Raw genomic sequence first — 23,103 nt, forward strand, 5'->3', positions numbered from 1 at the left:
GATTTTTTATAACGTCTAGTTTTCGGTATCATTAACTTGACCTGACCACATTTGATTATTTGCCTCGAAAGTTACTAATATTGTATTATTTATGTTATAAGCCACTTGTCATACGCTGATGAACCGATGACCTTAGCAAAAGACGTGCTTTTGATTAATGACTACGTTTAAATAGACATACTTATATTACATTCATAAAATATACTATTGAAAATATATTTAAAGAACATAGTTATAGGTATACTTTATTATAATATGGTAAATTGTTAAATATGACTCTTTTTATTATCCCAAGGAGTATATTAAACCACTAAGCAAGCATGGCAATCTCATTACAAAATAAAATCATTCTGTAAAACAGCTACGATATAAAATTTTCATTTTCTCTCGAACGTGAACTTACAACAATTAATTTTATTAAATAGTGTTATGATACTTGTATTTAAAAAATTAAAAAATACAATAGTATAAATGACTCTTCCCTTAGTTTATAAGAATTATTTTTCGAGATAAATTCAATCAGGGTTACCAGATGCTATTTTTAATTAATAAAAGTAAAATATCTATTTTCCAAACTTTTTCTTCAAATCAATATGATTTTCTTACGATGAAAAAAATTCGTACCTAGTTTTATTGATATGTTTTATTGTATATATATACCGCTCTATGGGTTAGAATAAAAATAAAACTATAAAAAAATGCACAAATTTCTCCAAACCAATTTCATTATTCTCCAAAAATTTCTTCAAAATTTTTTTGAGAACAGAATATTTTTGTTCTAAATTGCGAAAAAAATTCGCATTCTGGCAATGCTGAATTCAATAGCTGTTTACTCAACCAAATCTCTTACAGTGAATCCAGCTGTGCCGGAGGTCGTGAGAGTTAATCTTTTCCACACAGTCACCTTTTAGGTAGTTAATGGCGTGCGACCTTCCTGGAATATATGGAAGTTCTGTTTTCTCACTTTTACTTAGATGTAGAGAATCTAATCAAGTATTTTGTTTCATCTGAAATTACAGATTTTGTTATTAGAATGTTAGCGTGTTATTTAGAATCTTACGTGTCGTCTATAGTCACTTCTTTTTCTCTTTATTTTTGTTATACAGTTAGGTATATAATTTTGCTTTTTTTTTAAAGGACTTAGATTTAAATTTACTCTTTAATATTTAATAAATATTCAACAAGGATTATTTCAATCTATATTAAGCAAATTGTAATAAGCGAGTGATAGTAAGGATAATAAAATCAAGTTGAAGTACCAATGGGCTTGTCACATAGCTTTAAGGTCCGACAAACGATGAGGAAGAAAGGTTCTTGAGTGGTAATCCCGTATAGGCAGGCACAGTGGCAAATGCATTGCAGGGAGTCAATGGATACAGGTGGCTCGGGACCGTTTCTTATAGCGGTTTTTATTGTATTGGGCCTATGTTCAGTAGCGCACGCATAACGGCTGATATGATGATGATGACGAATGCAATTTGTTGTAATAATATAGTAATAAAACTTTAAAAAATAAAAATTTATACAGTGTAGTGTAATGTATTACAAATCCGATAATCTATCAAAAATATTTTTTGATAGATTAAGATCTTGTTTCAAAACAGTCTCGGTTTCTTTTGACTGATGACATAAATATATATATATATTTTTTTAAAAAATACTAGTACCATCGTCAGCTAAATATTGCAACGTGTCGTAGGACTATCGTTTTAATGCTGCGGTATAGGTTAATCTCTTCCATCCGATAGCTCCTTTCATGCTTAATGGTGTGAGAGTACCTATTCTGTGAGAATTGCGATTACAACGCTACTCACGTTTCGCTACTGTCCCGTGGAAGTTTACGTCTTTACCTTTGGACTTTCCCTTGATTGGTTCGAGCTTATTTTACTTTCGTTTTTGTCCTTTTCTTCTCTCCAATTTATTTATGATCGGGTGTTTCACGAAGAATTTCATAACATCTTTCCGAAAATTCTGTTCGATAAAAAATATAATATTTCTAGTTTTATTTAGTTTTATTACATTTAAGTGATTCATTGTTCAGTTTCATATTTCAAGAATCCTATATTGAGAATTGCAATAATCAAACAAGTGCCTTTGAAGTAAATATTCAAAAAGTTCGAGAAATTTATAATTAATAACATCATAATTTATCATTTACGAAATTACTATATATTTTAAATTTAAATTTATAAATTTAAATAAAAATGTACGTATTTTTTTTAATTTTTTTGTTTATAATTAATGTAATAATAAAGTAAGGTTTGAAGATCGAAGGACATTGCTTGAGCAAGGAGCAAACCGCATTGACCGCAAACTGTGGTAAGTGACAAATTAAATATGGGTTACAAACCCACAATAAAGCTAAAGTTATATTTAACAAAATATTGCAAAATTCACGACAGAAATATTTACTAATTGAGAGAACATCAAAGACTTTAAAATTTTAATCCATTTTATCATAATTATCATAGTTTAATTTATCCACTTCACTTGCTTCATTTAAAATATCGCCAAAAGCCTAACTACAAGTGTTATTTGTTTAGAATTATTTTGTTATGAAATAGCGCAAAATAAATCGTAGCTCAGTAAAATACTAACTGATATCTCCAAGACGCCTACCAAACGTAGCAGCTACTAACAAAACCCCCCTAATTAGGTCTTTGTTCAGCAGTGGACAGTTGATGGCTGATACGATGATAATGAAACTATCTACTTCATTATAAATGCCACGTTAGCTATTGTTCAAGGATAAACTATTACAGCTGAGTAAAAAATGACGCTAGAAAATATGGTCCTGCACTAATATTAATTGTAGCAGTTAACCAACCAAGACTTACTGTTGAAGTAAGTCGAATGACTTACTTCAATAAGTCGATACGAAATGAATACAATTATTAAATAAAAGACAAACATGGAGAAATTGATACGAGACCTATGCCTGAAGATAGATACGACGAGGAATAATATATTATTATTGTTACTTTTATCTTAGAAGAAGAAACAATCTGAAGGCCCAATTTCTAGAAATAATATCATAAAAAAAAAATTGTGCAAATTATATTCACTATAATTTATTTCCTCCCAACATTGAGAAAAAAAAATGTGACTTCTCATTAAAAACTGATGTCGACAGACTTAGTCATTAACTAAATTGCCCATGACTTAAATTGGCTTGGCGTCCCAGAATTTCAAAGGCAAAACTTACCTCGAATTTGGAGATAAGTCAATTGACTGATATAATATCCTTCGTCTTTACGGGCGACCTCTAATCAAAGGGACCTGAAAAGAGCATCAAGCCGATTAACTATGAATGGTCTGATTGAAAGGAAATGATTAAGCGTAGAATTTACATTGGGTCATGCCGTTTAGGATTTGGCGAATTTTACGGATAATATTTCCACAATCTATTGTCCCATTACATTTCTTTGTGAATATGAAGAATGGAATGAATTTATTCTCCTTGTGAATTCACGATTATAATATGAGTATTTAAATACTTGTTACTGATCAAAATATTTTCTTGTCCTTTCATGTTATCCTTCTATTGTACTGATATATTCTTCCTGGTTTTTGTTTATGACGATGATGAAAATTAGTGGAACTTTGTATTCTTATAACGTCAACATGATCCATATCGACGATATGGATATTCACCATACTCGTATACTACATGGAAAATTTATGGCCATAACAAACAATGAGAGAAATCACAGTAAGTTTATATTAATAGCAACGCATTTAATATTAGTTAGTATAATATGTCTTAAGGGCTCAAATCTTCACTTTTGATAAAGGTAGACATTTATGGATGGGGTTTAACAAAGGTTACATGATTGATGTATTACCGGCACATTTAAATGTACGTATTATTATTGAAGAGTTCACTAGGACTATTCATGTGTACAATGAAGAGGAATATATAAAGAAAAATATAGGAATGTGCAGTGTATTTATTGTTAACAATATTTTTTCTCTTAATAAAAATAATAGAATCAGTACAGAGATGATCTGTGGGATAATACATATTACGTTAAATTAGTAAAGTCGAGTAAATGAATTCGAGCAGGCAATTGATATCTGTTCGAATAGAAAAAGGAATATTATTCACTAACCGCTCACTGAACTATATTGTCAAACAATTGAGCCATGTAGTTGCAGCGTTACTGACATTCGAACAGAAAAAAAAAAATAAAAGCATAGGGTGGCCGACAACGCACGTACGGAAAACGTGGTGGTACTTCCGTATTCGAGTAAAATAAAATCTAGCTGGCCTGGTTTGACATCGATGCGCTATATTGGACGGCGAAGTACATTTGCGGCCAAACTAACTAGCTCTTATAACAAGTAAGGCTCTGAAATAAAAATAGCTTTACATTCAAATCATAATATAATTATGTCAAATTAATCTTTATATATTTATTATTGTATATCTACGAGTTTGTAAAACTGAATATCATTAATCACATAAGTATTTACTTCAAATTTTGCACATGACATAGACTATGAATGTAATACTGTATTCAAATTGTTTCAAGAATTCCCATGGAAACATAAATCGAGTTTCACATGGAAAGTGCGGTTTTTCCTGTAGAAGATATATAGCACAAGGACTATTTGTAGGTGAATATTTTATATCACTCGTGTGTATCCATCAGTAATCGTAAAGGGCTCTAGCGGTATACAAGGAAATTACATTACAATAAAGATGTATACAAATAAACATTGCTTACAACGTTTTATGCAAAGTTGTAGCAATTTGACAGTTGTATTTGTAATGGAATCAAACTGATAGAAAAATACAAAATATTATACTAATATTTTATATTAACAAGGAGAAGTTTTTAAAAGTATTTAATTAAAATATTTAGTAATAAAAAATTATTACACAGAAGAGAAAAGAAAAATTTATGTACATAGAAATAAATGTCATAAATTACAATTTACATTTATAAAACATTTTGTCCAAAGCGTTTTTAGTGATATCAATTATATAATAAAAGTTCGCCATTAATTGACGCCAGCTATGGAAAATTGTGAGAACTAATTCCGGAATTGATTTTACTAAATATAAATAAATTGTTAGAATAGCTCCCATAAGACCTATACCTCCCGTTATACAAGAATTATGAATTATTAATGTACCTAAATTGCGATTAAACGAAACTGAATAACATTTACGAATATACACGTTTAATAAATAAGTAAATACCAAACCACAAGTATTACTCATGCACGAGTAGGTACGTTAAACACTAACATTATGTCCATCCAAGGACAACGACCTATTCCTGGGACTGTTTTCATATAAATCTGTTGCCAACACAGTTTATTGTTTCATCCATTAATTCGTAACAAAAAGTATTTATTTTCATACTTGTTTCTAAAACAAATTCGGTACAAAATTTTATTCTCGTCTGCACACGGACTGTTTTCTATTTTTTTTTTATTTACAGGTTCACACCTCCATACGGCTTCATGTGTAGAACATAAGGGTAGCGAACGCTGCGTTTTATAGCCGTGCCATGTATCAAAGTTCCGCGGATATGTTCAGAATATCTGCAGGAGTCGGAACCTCGCACAAAAGCCCGGGTTTACAGCGAAAATTCGAAAACTTTGTTTAAAATTAGTTTGTGTATGCTTTGCGGTTTCTCATTATGGAGCGTCTTTATATCTGAATTGAGGTATTTGAAGTCAAAAGCTTTTAAAAGGTGGGATCAAATCTTTTTATATAATCTCCCCTATTTTGTATCAAAATTTTTATCTACATATATATTAGATAGGTTTAAACGACTACAATCAAAGAGGTTCTTAATTCGACTTTATTTTTATTTGGTATAGATTATCTCTAATTTCAAACAAAGTTTAATGGTTCTAATTTTTTAAAAAAGGCATTACATTTCTAGTGATCTTGTATTATTTTTGTAAAAAGTTCAAATTAATATTTAATCATATTTAAAAAACCAATGTCATAAATAAAGGGAGGATAATTGATCGCTGTTAGTGTATTATATTTTTTGTATTATTATTTAACTGAGCCAATTAAGAGTAAACAAATAAATATAATTTTATAAACAAATAATATAAAAAACAAGTAAATGATTTATTTAGAATAGAAATAGTAGCTATAAATATGAATGAATAAAAAAGTAAAATGGGAGTAATAAAATAAAATATTTTAAATTTTTAAATTAAGAGTACAAGAAGTAAATTAATTGCAATTTTAAATATATCTCAGATACTCTTAATAACAAAACTGAATAACTAAATTGAACATTGAATGTTGTGAACACTTCTGTTATTTAAAAAAATAAACAGTTTCCTTAGATACCTAGTCGTGAGATAAACACGAAAACATTTCCAAAGGAACTAAGTTTAAAAACATATTGCGTTATATAAAATATAAAACAAAAGCGGACACGTTTTCTCTTAAGTTTGATCGAGGCAATTAAGTTATTGTTCTTCAAACATAAAACTCGAAAGTACTTAAAAGATAACTTCGCTAGCTCGGTTTGGTGACTAAAGAAAATTTACGGAAATTCTTGTTACGTTGGTACGATGTAAAATTATGTGTTAAATTATATGAGACAAGATATCATTTAAATTTATTTGGGGAAAGTACCTCCATTGCTAGCGTCAGTTGCCGAGAAGGCTCAGGCGTCGTTATTTGTAATGATGTTTTTATTTACACTTTGTTACACAGAAGTTGGAGTACGTATGGTTTTTTTTTATGTTACTACAGGGTCTCAGCAATATCATGGTCTCCCCTGTGACTTTGTTACCATTACATTTAAATATTTTCATATTTAAATGTGACAATATTAATAAGATTTTACGAGCCTTACCCGTTGTCGTATACAGGGTTGTTTGATACAATCGTTTTTATTAATGTGTACCGACTCCTCAACCTGTACCTAAACTATATAACATATAGAAATATGACGTTAGTGTAGATAGTTTTTCTTATAATTCTTTTGTATTATCATCAGAAACATCAAAGAATTACTTGCTGATACCCATAGTCATGCGTTACCATTATTCAAGACGAAGATAATAATTTTATTAAAACCGTGTAATTTGACTGGCATATTTATTAATTTTATGCTTTTAATACCGCAAACCTATAGGTAAAATATTCTATCATATATTATTAAAATCCAGCAATCAATATGAATATTAACATATTAAAGAATATATCGTTTAAGGTATCCCTACAAATTGTTCAAATAATATTGCTTAACCGCGAAGCAAAATTACCAAGCGTTTTGTGTGTACTTACTTTGTTACAAATATAACGTTGGCCACTTTTACGATTAGGAATTTGGCGAAACCCAGTAAATACTGAACATTTTCAAAATAAATTCTTACACCTTATAACGTTGACATAAGCTTCATATTACAATGGCAGATTGAATACCGCAAGAAAATTTAAGGTAGTATGTAGTAGCAGTAAAATTCACACACTCAAAGAAGCATGAACTGAAATATAAACAGGTTATGGAAAACCGTAAACTGAAATGTTGATAAAGAGAGTATGAATAAAATCCCCCAAAGTTACCTACTGTTTACTGAATGCAGAAAGGGGCACGGTTCTATTCGTGAAGTTAATCATTGGAAAAGGGAGTCAAAAGCCATCGGTTTAGTTTTGTGGAAACAATAAAATAATAATGTAGGTACTTATATTTTTATTTTTGTTCTTGAATATATGTATATATTCTTTATTATATCATATATAATTTCAATTAATTTTAATTGAATTTTAATTGAAAAGAATGTCAACTGTTTTCATATAAACTTATGCTGCTTATATTGTCCTGATTGTCGGATTTGCCATATAGTATGAAGAATGTCGTTTTTGACCAATATTTCTTGGGGTAATGTAATATTAAATTAATGTCCTTTCGTAATCATCATTATTGTCTCAAATATGCTGTACAATTAGTATATATTATATTTTCATAATATTTAAATAAAAAAAATGTGAAGACGAAACTTACTTCTAATAAAAATAGTTGTTATAACACACTGCTAAACAATTTCTTAAGGAACAACTTCACAAGGAAACGGGAGATACAAGGGAGTTTTCTTTGTGCCGGTAATCAATCGTGTTTAGAGGATATCCTTTGATCCCCAGACAAGCAGTGGTAACAATCCAAACTATTTCCCATAAAAGGGGTTCGACTAAAAATAGGCGAGTTTCGGGTTATGGTTGGCCTAAAGAAGTAAATAGATTTATGACATAACTAACTGTACACTTGACTACATGCGCATAGTATCTACTTAGTTTGAAATTAATTTTTTTTTATACAACTTAGAATGGCAAACAAGCGGACGGCCTACCTGATGGAAAGTGGTAACCGTCGTTTATAATTGAATTGTAATAACGCCATCTAATGAATTTATTAATAAACATAACTATAATTAAATACAGAGATCACTATATTTTATGTGACTTATTATAATCGAGAAAGCAAACTGCTCCTTAAAAATCACTCGACTTTTAAAATTTCTTTGAAATTCGTTTTGCAGTTTTTTTTTTTTTTATAAAGTAACAAACAACTATATATAACTGATTTTATTATAGTAAAAGATTAAATGTACTTACAATGAGTCTGTTAGCATATCCATTAGATGCTTGTTTTTATTAGTGAATCTAACTGATATGCTAATGAAATAAAATGGTTGATTTATTTTATCTCGAACGTATCCGAAAACATTTTAACACAAACGATATTGAATATAAACTCACCATATAAAATTGCCATGTTCACTCAATATACTTAAATATGTCTGCAATAAATATACAAATACACGTAAATTTAATAGTAATTACAGTTTTTTTTTATATATATTAATAGTAGCTACTACTATAACTCGATAATGACTCGAACAACAAGAAAGTTCATTGAACTTTTATCTATCTGTCATTATATTAAGCTAATTTATTCTTCCTTTCTACTTTTTGGGAGTTTCTCGACTCTGTTATTGACGTGTTAGCCCAATATCAATTTAGTTCTAATTTAAGTAGTATGCAAAGCAAAATACAAAATTATATTTTAGACTCGTTTTCAATTGTTAAGTAACTTTGTTACACTCTTTTTGTAGAATCCCATGATGAAAAAAGGAAACAAAAACCGTAAATATAACATAATAACAGAAATGAAATAATAATGTTGACCGCATAAATGGATTTTTTGTACAATATTATAACGTCTCTCTATTGAGTAATAGCCCTCGTGTGTTCTTCCAGATGGTGTAATTAACCTCTTCATTAGCCCATAACTAAGATTATGCATGCGACTCATTTGGCTGTCTCTTTGTGTGACAACCTAATTTTACACACATATACATTACCTTATGTAACCAAGAATAGCGAACAATGTGACGGTCCACCTGATGGAAAGTGGTAACCGTCGCCTATAGACATGAACTATTTTCTTTACCAATTTCAAAATATATAGTAAAAGTTCAATGGTATCCACATCTAATTCGTGAAGCTTAAATGTCGCAGATATTTTATGTTGCGGCTAAAACTTGTTCTAACTTAAACATATTTGCTCTCCCGAAATTGGTGACTTGAAATCTTGTCGAGCTAGTCTCAGTTTAATTATGTAGAGATTAAATTAATACCAGTTAATATCTGAAATTGATATTGGCAATTAAGAGTAGCTAACAGTGAGAAAGTAACGTATAGAATAGTTGTTCTTATAGTTATATCTATACATATTAAAAAAGTAATTAGATTATATATTTTGATGGAATTTTATATAAAAAGAAAATAGATATAAAGAATGTAATATAAAAAAAAAATTATACGTTGACGTACCTAATTATGAAGCATTATTAAAAATCAATTATAACTCATGTAAAACCGAATTTATTGACACGAAGTCTATCATATTGCTCAAAATGTTCTAAGGTACATGCATAAATTATTTTAATCAGTGAACGTGCGTTTCGTGTTAGTTTTGTTAATAACGTAAGTACTAAAATATGCTATTTTATGCGAGACGTGTAGCTGATAACATTAATTAAATTAGAGATTCAAATCGTATCGACCATGTTAGTATCTATGGAAGCTATATTATGAATGTTATTGATTTCCATGTAAGTACAATTATTTTTAAATAACTTCCAAAAATAGAGTTTTCAATTCATCTATGTTTTTAACCAACTCCAAAAAAGGAGGTAGTTCTCAATTCAGTTGTATATTTTTTGTTTGTTATTTCTGAACTTCGTTTTTATAAACCAATTTGGAACATTATTCTTTTAATTGAAATATCATTTCAAACTTTTCATACTTTTAGATTGGTTTCATAATAATTCTGTCAAAATCGGTTCAACAATTTGATTTTTAAACAAAATAACTGATCTTAATACTATAAGGTCGGTGTTTTTAACTTTATTTTGTGGAACAAAAATTATTTATTACTACATTGAGTAATAATATTATTAACCAACTTTGTTTCTTTATTTTCCAATTGTTAGAATTTAATACCATGTTAGCCTAATAAAAATTTTTGACCGATTACGACAAAGCAAAAACTGACTTTGACTGGTGTGTATGTATTTGTTCTCTCATAACTTTTTTTTTATACAACTTAGAATGGCAAACAAGCTGACGGCCCACCTGATGGAAAGTAGTAACCGTCGCCTATAGACATGAGCAGTACCATGGACATAACAGAGTATACTGTTTCGCCCATGATACCCCACATGCGTTGCCATTCCTGAGGACTCAGGTGTTATTCCTCTGTACCCTGTAAATTCACGCCATATCCCACCCTTCAAACCGAAACACAGCCATGCAAACACAACTGCTTCACGGTAGAAACACGAATGGGACAGAGATACCCAAGCAATCGACTTTTGTACAACAATGTAGAAGCATACATGTCTAATAATAACAGTCACTGGTTTGACTTATAACTGTCTAAATATATTTGTCTTGTTATTGCCAACAACAATATTAACTTCGCCGATTTAATATGTATCTAATCCGTGCGACTGAATCATACGGGGATGTGAGGGGTTAAAAACTTCATAAATTCCTTCTCAACTCCTCGTATAACATTTAAATTTGAAATCCCTTCCCGGTTAGATTGGGGCACGAGTGGTTTTAGAAGTAATTTTAACTTCTACTTTGCAACGAAAACCTATAGATCAATTATGTGTTTAAAATTTTACCTAAAGACTAAACATGAGAAACGTTAAACAATAAGTACATAAATGTACTCCTTTAAAAAACATTATTTCATTTGTCAACACACACATATGGCCAGACGTACGCAAGCACGCATGCCTGCATGGACACATACAGACATACGCAAACGCACGCGCGCAGGAACTATGGACGTCATAGAATACCCTCGGTACCCTTCAAACGTTGCTGTTCCTGAGGACTACAGCAATTTTGGTAAACTTGATAATTTCACTGTCATATCCCACCTTTAAGCCTAAAACGAATGTGATTGTCAATATTGGGGTATTACAGTTTATTGCTGGCAATATACCCTATCAGGGCGACGTCCACGCGGTTTTCCTAAAAACCATCGTGGTGTATTCTTGTCAAGTTTTTCACGATGGAACAACTGACCCGCTTTCATCCTCAAGTACCATCTATCACTGGTGCTCTGCCAGCGTATATTCGTATAGCACAGGCAGAGTTACTATTCCATTTTCAACCATTAAATAACCTTCAAACATAAACAAACCCATACAAAAACTGCTACTTCACGGAAGAATTATTGGTGCGACAGAAGCACCCAAGCAGATTACTTCAGTCTCCCTCTGGTAAATAATATGTAATTTGCATACCAAATAAATCAACATAGCTGTTAGCATAGTTTTGCAAGTCATAAAGTAGTAAATACTTACCATAGAGTCTCTCTATGATATTTTGTAAGACCTGTACGTACCTGTAAACAAAGCAACATAAATTTAGCTTCTGTTTGCGACAAACCACGAAACACGTAATACAAGGCCATCCCAAATGTTAAAGGAAAGTGCAAACATGTCATGCCGTGTGTACATATAACGTCTGATATACGATGCAAATGTACAAATGTGTGTGTACAGATTGTATCAAGAAAGTTTTCCACGTCAACAATACAAGGTAATGAGTATTCATATTAAAATACCACATAATGTAACTTTTATCTTCCTTATTATTATGTAATATAAACAGCTTACTAAGTATATTTGGAATTACATGCTTAAAATTCAGGATACTTTTCGACGACAAAAAACGGTTGTATTCCCAAATATACTGATCAGTATATTTGAAGTATTTAATAATACTGATCCGACCCAAATTTACATAAGTTTATGCGGGAAGCTACACCAACTATACATTCATGAAATAAAACTAATATATAGTAGATATTACATAGATAGTTTCAATTCGTCAGCGTATAACTTCGTTTATAATAAAGGTGGTCTACAATCTCTTGACGTCAGCGGTCAACACTCTTAGATGTTAGGTAGTAACAGTATATTTTTTTTTTTAATAATGATGGAAAAATAATAATTTAGGATACTTTCTAAATATGCCATGTATAAAAAAATATTTATTAAATAGCTCGTGTCAATAGGAACTTATCGGTAAATATACACTTCAATGTATGTACTAACGTAACATATTGCGTAACTATCTTAGAAATACTATTACCGTCTCCTACTTACACATTCAGTGAATATTTCCTTTGAATATAAATTTTTACGGCAAACCGCTTGTACGATCGTTTCGTATACCTACACTATATCGCTAGTATCTAACCATGAGTGTTAGTAAAAAAATCGGTCACACCTGATCAGCATAACGTGAGATGGCAAAATAAAAGCGAATCTTAGTGACGTTATTCTATCGATATATAAATTCTGGAATATTTTAACATAAACTAGAGAATGCTAATGCGATTTTTACTATCGATATTTTTTTATGGTGACGCGAAAAATAGTGAACAGATGTTTATGGACAAAGTGTGTATTTGTATTTTATTTTCAATTATTTTTATAACATACTTATGATGTTATATTTCAATAATAACGTACTATACTTATTTAAAGTAATTAAGACGTTTCAAATTTTAAAAATAAGGGAGTTATTATCTTGCTATTTTCATTTTATAAGTATTTAGGTTTCTGTATCTCAAATGGAATAACAGCGTTCCAGAAAAAAATCCTTTCTCAATTGTGGCAAAATCAGTTGATTTGAAAACTAAACTACTAAACCGACTTTGTTACAATTTCTATAAAGTTAATCTACAAATATATCCTACTAAACAAAAAAGAAAATTTTCCAAATCGATTTAAATATAACGGAGTTATGAGGTAACAAATATAAAAAAAAACAACCAAATTGAGAAACTTCTTGTTTTTGAAGTCAGTTGAAAACAGAACCCTTATAAAATCACTTTGTTGTCCGTCTATCTGTCCATCTATCAAGATCCTTGTTCTTAGGAACACGTGGATGTATTAAATCTACAATCCCTTGACGTTGTGAAAAAATTAAACTTCTAAGTCAAAGCAATCGAAAGATACGGGCATTTATTTTTTGTATATTTTAACATTTGTAAGGGAAACAAAATCTATAGGATAAATCCTTAAAACACATAAATAGAATTTAGAAAATTATAATAACGTAACATGACTGAGTTGACAAAGTAAATAACAAAAAACATCTTAGTGCTGACAACTTGGGCAGCCGGACCTTTCATATTATTTTATATTTTCTATTTAATATCTATTTTTATCTTTATATTTCTGTACATTTTCATGGATATATCTTTTACTAAGATTTTCCTAGTATTGCTTTTCTTCAAGTACATTTCCTTTACATTTATAAGAAAAATATCTGTTAGGTATATAAAAACACCCACATTAGTAGTTAAAGTACTAATAACGCCACGTTTATTAAGAAACAACAAAGCGCTTACGATAAATTAAAGAACTACGCTGCGCATTCGAAGCACGAACATTATGTTGAAATCCAAACACACGCAGGTCATCGACGTCCGATAACCGACATGTGTACTCGTATTGTCGTATCGATACCTCCCAACACTATTATGCTAAACAGTGTAACGGTCAGTTCGCGCTGACCGTTCACTCGATTTCTGAGATGACACAAGTTTATGTCTGTACCGAGTCAACTATTTTCTTAAACCGAATGTAACGTCTAGATTTATTGACTGCGACGTAATCGGATTGTTGGTTGTAGACTTATTTCGAAGCGGTTATAGGTTTTCCGGGCAGATAAACACTATATTGTGCCCTATAATAAACATGTTATTTTTTCTACATTTCTATATTTTTCTTATTAACAATTTTATTTAAATTAGTCTAGTGTAATCATTTTAAAATAGCAGAAACAAAATTTATACAAAATAGACGACAAAGATTAAAAAATATGCGCCCTTATCAATAAAAGTGATCTTTTCCGAGCAAACTTTGGAAGGAAAATAGTATTCAAGAAAAATGTGTATAAAAATTACTGCGAGATTCATTTCAATAAGTTTATTACTTTCATTATATGTTCCATAGAAAAATATTTTACATTTTCTAGTAGAGACAGAAATAAAGAATTATTTATATTTATCAATTCATTCTAATAATAACATTAGAATAAATTGGTAAATATATTTTTTAAATGATTAAAAAAGCAGGTATAATTATTACCTCTTGGCGCCTTAACAAATTCCTCTTAAACCTAATATTTGATATGAATAAAATAAACATATGAATAAAAAAACTCGTCGAAAAAGATAAATATAACTGTAATTCCAAATCCCACAAATAGCAAGAGTAAATAGTCAACTCTAGTAACCACACTTGTAAGTAGCATATCTTATACTAACATACCATTATCATAACTATAATTTTTACATTATGTAGTGGTAAACGTAACACATAATCCAAAATACATAACCAATGTACCTACTCGTACCTTATTGTACATTATAATCTATCGATTGATTAGATAAGATATAAAAAAATATTGGCAGGTAGGTATATTAATACTTATACTCAATATATTTTAACAACATAATTTGTTTTTACGTAAAATTACGTCATCTACGTAGATCTATGCGGTAATAAGTTGTTGTTTACAGTTATAAAAAAAAAAAAGAAAAAATATATATAACCTGCTCTTTTCTATAACCTACCATTAGTACGATAGGAATAAGAATAGTAGGTTATGAATAAGCGCAGAGTTTCATAATACATATTCGAATAAAGTTATCATGTATTAAGGGGGAGCAATATTTTTACTTGGTTTCTGTAGTTTATTATGAGTAATATATCTTCAGATAGATCCGATACCAGACGCGTTTCAAGTTGACCAAACATCGTAAATTCATTAACTTTATTTTGTATTCCATTTTATATTTCAATATAGTTTTCATAATTCGTCAGATTTTTATAATTCATTTTGTACGAGAAAGGAGGACATATGTTAATTTCTAGAACAAGTTTAATTCAAAACAGAATATATTTTGCAAACAGAAGGTAATTTGGTTTGTAACTATGTAGTGTGTTTCTTCCGATATATGGTAGGTTTCAATACTAACTTTAATATTAATCATAAAATTTACGAAGGAGCTATTTATTATTTGAAGGTCCAGGTTTAGTTGGTACAAAAAGTAACATTAGTTTTTTTGTAGAAAGAGATAGCTTCATAAAATTAAATAATAGTTTCACGCAATTGTATTAATTAGCTTGTTCAAGTTAGGATAAATCTGTGTATTAAGGAATCAGACAACGATATCATCAACATCTGGAGGGCACAAGCCAGAGCATTCAAATCTGAGGTAGTTCAAAAAAAGTTCGTTTCCAAAATAGTTCGGCAAGGAATCGAATCCTGTGCGACGACAGTTGTAAAAAAAATTGATATATAGAAATAGAGAGCGATAGATAATTTAGATTCGTGGAACAAATAAAAAATTTAATCTTTTCACATAAAACATAACATACTCATATAAACTCATATGAAGATATTAATCAAAACGTAGAGCAATGTAAATAACATTTATTTTAAATAACAACGGAAACTGATAAATAGACGGAAGTTCACATTTATTACTACATAGTAATTATAGAAACTTATAGTACGCGATAATGTTGATTTATGATTGTACTCATACTATTATGTTATACAATATAAAAACATTTTTTTTTTTAAGTTTATAAAAACGAAATTATTGCTTTGTATATTTATACTTTATTGCTACACTTCGATATAAATAGTCAATATAAGTAGAAACATATTTATAGATATTTTAAACATCATTTTAGAAAGTATTTTATTATTTTTTTATCTAAAGATGTAATAGGGCCTGATATTTAGACAAGTGGGAAACAAATCTATCGCTAATTGTTTTTAATATATGCATTAAAATAAATAAGAACTCAAACGCTGATGTCTCGTTCACTTTGCTGGCTTACGCAATGTGATATACATAATAAATAGACACAGATTTTTTTTGTATTAATTATTGAATGTTGTAAAGGAGATTTTCTTCGGTGGACAAAATTTCAAAATATTTGTCGTCCAATTAGTATTTTTAATACCAAAGAGAGAAAATCACCGGCATAAATTTTAGTTCGGCCATAATAAAACACCTACTATTGTATGCTATAGCGCACACGTGTTGTAAAAGGAACATTTTGTATTTACATATATCTATCGGTCGCAAAGATTTTTAGGTATCAGACTGAAACAAATTTCATGACGGAAATAGTTAAAAAGGTAAAGCCACATTCACGGACAAGTTTAATAAATCTCTATCACCTATAAATAAATAATGTTCGCTATTTTTAAACGACTTCTAAAAGAAAAGGTTCTCAATTTACCTACATTTTTAATTCTAATTCTCAACAGGTTTGTATTTTGCAATTAATATAGTATACTTTTATGTTAATTCTATATTAATTTTTCGACGAATAAACCAATGTGAAAAGATGACAAAACTAGAAAGGGTGTGAATAGAGAAATGACTGCAAATAGAGATGAATGGAAGAAAAAACATATTAGCCGACCCCAAATAGATATGGATAAAGGGCAGGAAAAAAAGAAAAAGAAGTAACTGACATTCATGTGGTAGCAGTACCTAATCGATTAACAAATTGAAGTCAAACAGACAGGTGACCCATGATCCTAATCACATTTTTAGTCAGTCGACGTTATCCAATTACAGAACTGCGCGTAATCTGTACATATTAATAAAAAATTGTGGAACACTATAAACTACATTACTCAAAGGAATCCTAAGAAACAACAAAATTTGGATTTACTGGAGATAGCCTCAACACCTTTGGAATCTGCAAACGAGGTAAACAAATATTTTTCCAATATTGGCAAGGTACTGGCAGATAAAATTAAGGTTGATTCCTTCGCTACTCAGGATCCTAATATTTATGAACCTAAAAATCCTCTTGTTTTTTCATTTGTGCTATATGATACAGACCCTGTTGAGGTGCTTTCAGTGCTGATGAGTTTAAGGTCGGACAGTGCACCTGGAATTGATGAAATACCAACTAGTTTTTTAAAAATAGCACATGATGTGACTGTACCTCTATTATGCCATCTAGCGAATTTGTGTTTTGAACAGGGAATCTTCCCTAACGCTTTGAAGCAGGCTCTTATAACGCCTGTGTACAAAGGAGGAGATGGTAACAAACCCGAAAATTACAGGCCAATTTCAGTCCTAACACCTATTTCAAAAACTTTAGAAAAATTAATTAACAACCGGTTAACAAATTATATAACTAAATACAATATATTATCATCGCAGCAATTCGGTTTTAGACAGGGGCTTTCTACTGAGGACGCAGTTTCGACGCTTGTTGCTAAAATTACAGAGGAGGTTGATAAGGGAAATAAGTGTTTAACTGTTTTCCTTGATATCAAAAAAGCCTTTGACACTGTTTCCGTTTACAAACTTCTGTACAGACTTGAGGGTATAGGTGTAAGAGGAATACCTCTTAAACTTTTTAAAGACTACCTATGTGAATGGAAACAAAGGGTTAAGATAGGCGAATTTATCAGTACAGAAGAAACAGTTACGTACGGGATCCCGCAAGGAAGCGTCCTCGGCCCTACACTGTTTCTTATATATATTAATACTTTATGTAACATGGCATTAGAAGAGGGATTAGTTATTTCATTTGCTGATGACACAGCTGTTATTTTCACAGGAGAGACTTGGGAACAAGTAAAGTTACATACTGAGAGCGGACTGGCTAAAATAGCGGATTGGCTGCAATATAATCTACTGACTTTAAATGCCATTAAATCTAACTACATCTGTTTTACTAACTATGATCGTACACAACCACAAAATAGATTTAATATAAAGATCCACAAATGCCGAAACTATCAAAATTTAAATTGTTCTTGCGCTACAATTAATAAGGTACATAACACCAAATACCTGGGAGTAATTATCGATCAGCGTTTATCTTGGCACCAACACTCTGAAATAATTATGAATAGAATTCGAAAGCTTATTTGGATATTTAAAATGCTACGTCATATTACTACAAAAACCTTATTGCAGCGAATTTATGTCTCCTTGGCTCAATCTATCCTTGTTTACTGCTTAGCAATTTGGGGAGGGGCAACAAAAATAAAATTTCTAGAACTAGAAAGGGCACAGAGATCGCTGTTAAAGGTGATGTACTTTAAACCATTTCGGTTCCCTACTGAAAGCCTTTACTTAATAACCGATCTTCTGACAGTAAGAAAATTATATGTACTTCAACTTACATTAAAAAAACATAAAACGCTAACATATAATCCTGAAAAGAATAAAAATAGAAGAAAACACAAAGTAGCTGATACAATCACAGTTAAAACTACATATGCAAAAAGACAATACACCAGTCAATCATCAAAAATATATAACAATTTAAATAAAGAACTCGATATATATTCACTCAATTATCATAAATGTAAAAAGACTCTAGTTACTTGGCTTAAAGCCAAAAGTTACGATGAAATAGAAAATATAGTCTGGAATTAAAAAGTAACCATATAAATAATAAATAAAAAGTACAAAAGTAAAAAAAAAAAATAATAAAGAACACAAACTATATTATTATATATATCTATACCATACACACAAATTCACACATACACACACACACACAGAAGCACGCACACACACACGACGCACGCACGCACGCACACACGCACGCACGCACACACACGCACGCACACACACGCACGCACACACATGCTCGCACACACACATACACACAAGAACAAGCACATACACGACCGCATTTATTATCATAAATAGACATTTGTTCTTTTTTTATGATATGTAAATTTTTTAATATTATTGTATAAAAGTAAAACAAAGTAAAATTTTTAATGCTGATTAAGAAAAAAAGAAAAGTAAATTGTAATGATTATGAAATTTAATTATTGTTGTGAAGGAGCGGTTTCTCCTAACACAAGCAATTTTTGCTTAACAGGAGATACCAAACCCTGTAATGTAACTAACTACCTTTGTATAAAGAAATAAATTTATTTATTATTATTATTTATTATATTATAATAGATATGGTAAAAAGGTATGAAGAAGAAAAAGAAGTCACTGACATCCTAAATGGTAGCAGTAGTCGATTAACAAATTGAAGTCAAAGAGATAGGTGTCCCAAAATTCCAATCACATTTCTAGTCGGTCGGCGCAATCCAGTTACAGAAATGCGCCTAACCTGTACATATTACGAGCAGCGACCTGTTCCGTTTACGGGGACGCTAATCCTATTTTTGCTAACTCAATTCTGTTTCCGCATCGGTCGCTCCCTTCTATATATATTTCTTTACATGTTTTGCGACTCCATATTGCGATTAATAGCTTTTTTTAGCAAACGGATTGTATTTTATTGTTGTTGTCATTTTATCATCGTCATCATAATTTAGTCATTCTTTGTCACTGTCCTTCAGTTTTTGATTATCTAGATTTGATATTATTTAGGTTGTAGTAGTTTCGTGTTTAAGGTAAATATTATTAACATGTTTATATTAGGTATACTAAAATATACATTGTATCATATAAAAAGTAAATCAAATCTTATATTATTATAATCATGTAGTAGGGTATTCTAATTTTGGGACATATTTTTATTTTAAAGCTGTTTCTTGTTACTCAAAGAAACGGTGTATTCGATATATTGTAAATAAACTATTGTAAATTTTTAGTTACTATTATTTTATAAAATAGTTAAAAAATGTTTTTTTGTGGCTCATCTTTATGGAAAATAGTAACCATTGCCTATAGACATGAACAACATCATGTAACAGTAATTTCACTACCATTTTACCACATATGTCCACTTTTGATTTTTATATTATATTATATAATTGTATATTATCTCTCTACACCTATTTATATTTCATTCCATGCATATTATTATAAATTATGCACTTACAGTTCTCATTCTAAAGAATATATAAGCGTTAAATTAAAAACTTGTTATACTGGATCAATTATAAACATATTACACACCTTTAATTTTACGCTTTTTGTTTTAGCAACTAACTTCACTTCTATATTAAAACCTTTCACCATGAAATTAAAAATTAAATACGCGTATACTCAACACTAAAACTTGATACCACTTTATGCATAACTTAATAACATATATTTACTAGCTAACCCTGCAAACATTATTCTTCCATATAAATATTTTTCTGGTACCCTTATCACGTAGGAGTATAAAAAATAGCCTAAGACCTATTTCCAGATCTACCAAATATACAAACAAAAAACTTATAAATGCGCTAACCGCTTACTTACGCTCAGAACTTCGTCAGGGTGATCTATTTTGATTGACTATGATAAAAAAAATATGTATTTCTAAATACCATACTACACATTTCAAGATGATTAGTTAGTTTATATCATTAAAAAGCTAAGCCAGGAAAAGTAACGATCTTGCAACTAATAGGTCAAAATTACCACATCTGATATTTAAAAAAAATACACAACGTTACATCATTATATCATATCGGCCGCTAACTGTCCATTGCTGAATATAAACCTCTCCATATTGGGGGATTTTGCCAGTGGTTTGGCAGGCGGAATTGCAACCGCAGTCAGGTCTTCGTAATGTTTAAAAAGGGACGCTGCCGTACATTCCTCCACCATTAAGTTCCCTTAATCGCCTTTTACGACACCCGCGGGAAAGGAAGGGGTAGCTCATGCTGTGCTGGTATCAAATGGCGTCAGTACACATCGTTACATATTACTAATTTATCATTCGTCGTTCATGAATACACGATCTGCCACTTCTATCAAATTCAATAGTATATTTGCAACTATAGTATAAATAACTTATTATCATAATGTCACAACAAACCAATCAATTACTCATTCATTAATCATTCACTCATTCATTCATTCAATATCAGCTACTTTAAACTGTAGCTCATGAAGTTACAACTGCGTATGTAATTTTATTATGATTGTTGTACATAAATCATATTTCTTATCTATTGAGAAAGGAATGCCTTCAGTATTATAAATACACATTCTTGCACCATTTTATATTCTACTAATTTTAACTCGCAACTTTGTCTTCGTGACTATATAAATTATCAACATCGATTCATAACTTATACTTTGAAGAATGTACAATTTATTGATTTCACCCTTGCTTGATTACTTACTTATAATGCTAAAGTAATTAAAACTTACAATAAGAACATAAGAAGTGCAATATATTTACTGTAACAATAATTAACTAGTTCATATTCAAATTAATATAAGTAGTTAAACAGTAAATAGTACTGAAATTGCAAATCTGTTCAACAACGCAGTTGATTCCAGTTACACCGGTTTCAAATAAATATTTAGTAACATTTTTGTACTTGCCAATAGATAGTGCCAATTTAAATTAAAAAAGTATAAAGATTACAAACCTGTATTAATTGTAGAATTTTTCAACGATTAATCAGTCCACGCATTATCAGACTTGCTTAACTCGACCCGTCTGTACATAATTGAATATTTTATAAAAAAAAAAAACTTATATCGTGATAAACTCACTTGATTTTAATAACGACGTGAACTCTGACGACTGCAAAAAAGTACTTACCCGAAATCAGTACATATTTTACGAAAATATCACATAACTTACATATTGAAATACAATAAAATAAAATACGGTACACGGCAAAGCCACAAAGCTTACGACTAGTTCCGTTTGTAACATAATCTTGTACTTAAAATAGAAATAAATACAAAAAAAATGAAAGGCTTGACATACTTCTTCTTTTTCAAATACATTTATAAATATAGAATAAAGAAATTACTTTGATAACGCAAAAATAAAGTAAAATTGATCAAGTCTTAATCAAAACAAACCTGAGAACGAGCACAGCTGTGTTTATTTAAAATATGAATTTCAAATTCTTCAAATATTCACCATCAAAATAACTATTGTATAAAGTTCACAAACATAAACATATTTCCGAAGAGTTCCAGATAATTAAATTGTCGATGAACTTCCTTACTGTCAATCCGAGGAGCAATATTTATTTAGGTATTAGATAAGTTTTGTATTGAGTATTCTTCTCTCTCGTCAGTACACCCACTATCTTAATAAGTAATGAACACGGAAACGGATACAGATCTTTTTCTCTCTCGGTTATCCGCTGAGACGGATGTGAATGCGAATATCCGGCGTATCACTAATTGAAACAACAATGTGGATATTGCTTTGTTTCGGTTTGAAGATATTGAGATGAGACAGTGAAATTATTATAATAATTAGGTAATAAAATATGATAAAGGCAAAACCACCATTACTTATTTTATTATAGAGAGGTGGAGTGTGATGAGATGATAATGATATAGACACGGATTTTAACAGAGAATTTTTTTTTAACAGCGACCAATCAAGCAAGAAACAGGCATTGTCAAAAAATACAAAATTGTAATTACAAAGAAGAACATCCTAAAAGTAAATATGTAATTAAAAGTATATAATAAAATCTAAAGAGTTTACATCAGCCGTTCGTCAATATATTTATTAGTTACAATATTTTTTGCTTGTAGGATATATAGAATTCTTAGGAAAACAATAATGGAA

General features: G+C 30.1%; 1 protein-coding gene across 6 annotated transcripts in view; it reads right to left on the minus strand.

Moving 5' to 3' along the window:
- The window catches only part of LOC113523154 (putative polypeptide N-acetylgalactosaminyltransferase 9), a 183,585-nt gene that overhangs the window by 61,502 nt on the left and 98,980 nt on the right, over positions 1–23,103 (minus strand). Inside the window, exon 2 of one of the 6 annotated variants that reach the window (XM_026909053.3) lies at positions 3,206–3,279. The exons of the other annotated variants lie outside the window; for them this stretch is intronic. The gene's annotated coding sequence lies outside the window, so the exon portion shown is untranslated. The remainder of the gene's footprint in view (positions 1–3,205; positions 3,280–23,103) is intronic. 6 annotated transcript variants of the gene reach the window in all.

Source organism: Galleria mellonella, unplaced genomic scaffold, assembly GCF_026898425.1.
Source record: "Galleria mellonella isolate WM207_F2 unplaced genomic scaffold, CSIRO_AGI_GalMel_v1 utg1432, whole genome shotgun sequence".
NCBI classification, from domain to species: domain Eukaryota; kingdom Metazoa; phylum Arthropoda; class Insecta; order Lepidoptera; family Pyralidae; genus Galleria; species Galleria mellonella.